Consider the following 4,915-nt stretch of genomic DNA (forward strand, 5'->3'; position numbering starts at 1 on the left):
TAAATAAATATACTATAATTTCTTCAGCTTCGGATGTCATAAGAGATCCATCTTTCTTCCTATGCGTAATCTCAAAAAGCTGAAGACGTCCAACTTTTTGACCGGAAGAGACTTCCTACAATATAGTAGTAAAAATATTATTTAATAGTATAAAGTCATTAATATTTGACAGAATTAATAAATTCATAATACATCGGCCTCAGCTACAGAAGCAAAACTTCTCGACTCTACCGTGTGCGTGAATTTTTGTTTTTGTCTGCTGCTTGTTCGAATCGCTCACGGTCCTATATAATGAAATTATTATTACGTATATAGGAAACAGTACATACCAAAAAATTTATAAGAGTTTAGAATTACGTAATACCTCTCCTTTCTTTGAATTCCAGAATCTAATCGCATCTTCCCATTGGTACCTCAGCATTCCCGGCGGAACATTTTGCAATTTTTCCTCGAGGCTTATATCTTTCTTAAAATATAGTTTTATCTTTCTTAAAGTATAGTTTTTTCAAAGTGCTTTTATTGTCTCTCCATTTTTTACCCAATGCCTTCTTAATATGGTCATTGGAGACCTCTAAAGCAAACATCTCCTAAAAAAATACAAGTTTAGAATGTAAATATAAATGAAACTTAAAGCAAATTATTATAAATTGCATTCACATTTTGTTACCTTAATATTAGCGAGAGCCTGATTTTTGTTGCTATCAGGCATGTGATGCCATGATTCGTAGTTGATGGGCAACATATTGGCATTTCGTGCTAAAATGCCCAAATAGCCTGCTAAAAGTCGAGCTTCAGATCCAACAGGCTGACCATGACTGTTTCTACTTACTTTGACACTCTCAACAGGATTTAAGTTGTATAAATCTTTAAGCATCGTATGTCCTCGACCTCTGTGCGTTGCACCACTTTCAGCTGAGAAACGATATACTATTATTATATTAAAATTGAGAAATAAATCAATAATAAAAGTCAACACATGTAAAATGAACTTAACATTACTTTGAAATTCTCCAGGCTCGTCAAGTGTCTCCGGCACATTCGAAGATCCAACAACTGTCTGCTGTTCACTATTTGCTTCTTCCGAATTTTGAGTATTCTGGGCAATACTTAAATCTCGTAATCTTCTTCTACGCATTTTTCCTGCAATACACATAAAATAGTTGAAGTTTTAGTGACAAATTACAACAATGGTTGGCTGTCTTGCTATGGAACCCATGGTTATCTAATTAGGTTGCAAACTTAGCATAAGGTTTGGTTGATTATCAGCATCAGTACATACCTTAATTTGATAATTTGATGCCAAACTGCTAGAAAAGAGGCACTCCAATGGGTTTTATATGCCTGCACTTGAATCACCTACAACACCAAGGAAACAGATGCGAAAGCCATTACTGATCCTATCTATAATTACAGTAATAACTAAAGAATATCAAGGCAATAAAATATTTAAATCTACAACGTATAAAGACATCAATTGCTAAGACATTGACATATTGAAATGGTATAAAAGAACCTCAAAGGAGTATACAACGTATGGTGCAACTATGGCATTATTTTTATATTTTTATAAAAGGGTTAATGTATATTTTAGCCGCTGAACTTAACAACTTGTACCTAATTGGTATTTAAACATTTTTTTTGCACCTAACTAGTACCAAAACGTGGAAACCGTTAACCAAATTGGTATTTTTTTAGGTACCTAGCTAATGCTGTTAAATTTTATGTTGGCAGCCAATAGAACATTGATAAGTCCTAAAAAAATTAATATATACTTTAGCCTTTAAACTTGACAACTTATACCTAACTCGTGCCTGAACTTTTTTCAGACCTAACTAGTACATGAACTTGGAAACTATTAACCAAGTCGGGTTTTTTTAAGTACTTGGCCGACGCCATTAAATTTTATGCTAACAATAGTTCGTGAAAATGTTATTGTTTATAAACAGCATAAACTGCCTAATATAATTGATTCTCGTAACATCTAACACACCGTTGAGCAGAAAAAGACAAGAAAGAATTAGAAATGCATTTATACGTATTATGTCTATTTACCGGCCACTCCTTTCTTCTTTGGCTTCGAGAGCATCTACTTCCTCATTAGATAAAAGGTCAAGAACGGGTTTATAATAATCCCACTCCTTTCTTTTCCTGATGCAACGGAAAACAAAAGGCAAACCATAAGTATTTTCTTTTTTTGAAGTTTTCTAACGAAGTAATAGAGCAAACAGATTAGTGATCAAGCAAAATGGGTGTAAACATACAGAGCACATAAAATAAAAAGCAACATGAAAATGTAATAATTTCTAGTCAGAAATATTGAAATGGTATAAAAGAACCTCAAAGGAGTATACAACGTATGGTGCAACTATGGCATTTAGCAAACATACTAGATAATGCCTCTTATTTATTGTTTTTTAGGAACTACAACAAGTTGACTAATAGGAAGTATTTTTTCAATTCAGGTAACACTAAAGAAGAAGTTAAAAGAAAAGACTTAATCAGAGGCATAAATTGCACAAAGGTGCAACCATTGAAGCATACTAGCAGAAAATTTGGCTTCTCAAACACTGAAAAAATTACAAAAGTGGAAAAATAAATCTTTAATAACTTGTACCAAAATCATCAACAACTCAGCATTAAAAAAAGTGTTGAACTCCTTCATCCCCACATTCCTTGATCAACAATCAAAGAAATCCTTACTTTGATTCACTAAAACCAAATAATCAGCTTGAACAATAAAAACCCAACCTCACAAATTCACTCATTTCTCATTATTCACCTAACAAAATCCAAGCTCCAAAACTTAAAATTTTCCAAATAAAACAACACACATTTAGGAAAAACAAGTGCAAGAAAAACTCCAAAAACGCTCTAGATCTCCCTTAATGCTACCAACAAAAAGCATACTTTGTTTAACATCAAGATCAAAACAGCTGAAAATGTAGCAAAGACAACAAAGAAGCAGAAAGAAGAAAAATTAAGGCATACCCAGATCTTCCTTTCAGCAAAGTTTCCTGGGTGTTTTTTTTCTCCCTCAGATCTAAAGCTTTGATATTTGCAGAGAGCAAGTTTGTGAAAGAAGCTTAGAATTAGATACAGAGGGGAGGAGTGGGAAATGCAGAGTGTGGGAAATGCAGGGTTTAGGGGAAATTTCAATTTAGGGGAGAAGAAAATTTTGATTTGGGGAAATTTAAGGGTTTCGGGTATGCATGGGATGAAAAGGATGAAACAAAAACGGCGCCGTTTTGCTAAAGATAATCACTTCACTAAATCACACCTGGAACGACGTCGTTTCAATTAAACATTTAGTGGCGTTTTACAAAAGCGTCGCTAAATCTCAAATTTTTGCGGCGTTTTTACAAAAGCGCCACTAATTCTCTATTTTTAGCGGCGTTTTTACAAAAACGCCGCTAATGCCTCTGCAGACACATCATAAAACGACACCGTTTTAGCTGAATTGAAATTTTTTTGCAGCGTTTTTGACAAAAACGCCACTAATGCATTTGAATTTTAATAGTTTAATTATTTATTAAATTCGTTTTAAACTAATTTTGTTTACTTTCAAACAATATATCTAATTTGAAAAAAATTTAATTATACTGAATAATTATTATTTAAATATTTAATATTTAAATTTTAGGTAAATCAATTTAAAATAATTTCTAATAATTATTTTAAACATGACATGAATTCAAATAAAAAATATATATTCAAAACCATTTTTGATAAAAATGAACTTGACAACCTTGAGAAAAAATGAAAATTTTTAAAACATTCTTTTTAACTAGGCGTGACCAATACTTATAAAATTACCTTTCATAAAATAAAATTTTAAAAAAATTCTTTTAAGAGATCATTATTATCTGCATCTTAAAATTAAAGTAAGACGAGTTTAATTTCGAGAGTCCATTACATGAAAGAAAGTTATAGCATCTTGTAATACTCGGAAATTGATACCTTATTAAACACATATTATTTTTTAGATTTTGAAATTATAAATTCAAATTCAATATTTAATCATGAAGCTATAAATTTTAAAGTTCTCACGAATTTTATAATTAGAATTTAATTTAAAAATTAAAAATACTAATTTTATTTTATTTTATTTTTAAAATTGATTCAAGTTTAAGAATTTCATGTTAACATTTTGTATTCAATAATTTTATGAACCACCTCATCAAATTTCATATAATACTAAATCTTGTATAATTATCTGGGAATATAAACATATACATCGTAAATATATGTATAAACATGAGATCAAGTATTTAATTAAACCACACTCCGAGCACTCCAAAACCTAGATTCAACCAGAACATCATTTAATCAATTAACCCTTTAACCCTAACACTAACCCTTATAACCTTAAACATTAAGACCCTAAACCCTAAATACTTTAAAACAGTACCAAACCCCAAACAACAAACTAATTTAAAACATTATACCCCAAACCCAAGATAACAAACCCGACCCATACCATAAACTTAACATATATACTATACCATTGAACCGGCCTAAACCATAAACTTAAAATATATTCTACCATTGAACCCTAAACCATAGGCCTTAAACCTTAAATATTAAACCCTAAACCTAAAAATAAATTTAATCAATATTAAGTATTGCTTCCACAATTTATTATAAACATAAGCTTTTACATTAATATCTATGTATATACACATCAACATCCATATGATTTTTTTGGGGGGTTTAGGGTTTTAGAGTTTATAGATTAGTGTTTATGGTTTATGTTTTAAAATTTAGGGTTTAGGGTTTAATGTTTAAGATTTAAGGGTTTACAGAAAGCCATACCACGTCAATTTTAACAGCTTGGTAACTTAAATGAAAACTTCTAAATAGTTTAGTTATCAATTTGTAACTTTTCATAATTAAGTAACAAAAATGAAACTTTCTC

At 30.6% G+C, this 4,915-nt stretch overlaps 1 long non-coding RNA gene across 1 annotated transcript; it reads right to left on the minus strand.

Moving 5' to 3' along the window:
• Window positions 1-708: 708 nt before the first annotated feature.
• On the minus strand, window positions 709-1,473 carry LOC121229129 (uncharacterized). The gene is made up of 3 exons (XR_005926680.1): window positions 1,280-1,473; window positions 1,000-1,140; window positions 709-912 (listed from the first exon to the last, which is right to left on the minus strand). It is a non-coding gene; the product is annotated as an uncharacterized lncRNA (long non-coding RNA).
• Window positions 1,474-4,915: the final 3,442 nt, after the last annotated feature.

This window comes from Gossypium hirsutum, chromosome A01 (assembly GCF_007990345.1).
Source record: "Gossypium hirsutum isolate 1008001.06 chromosome A01, Gossypium_hirsutum_v2.1, whole genome shotgun sequence".
In the NCBI taxonomy this organism is placed as follows: domain Eukaryota; kingdom Viridiplantae; phylum Streptophyta; class Magnoliopsida; order Malvales; family Malvaceae; genus Gossypium; species Gossypium hirsutum.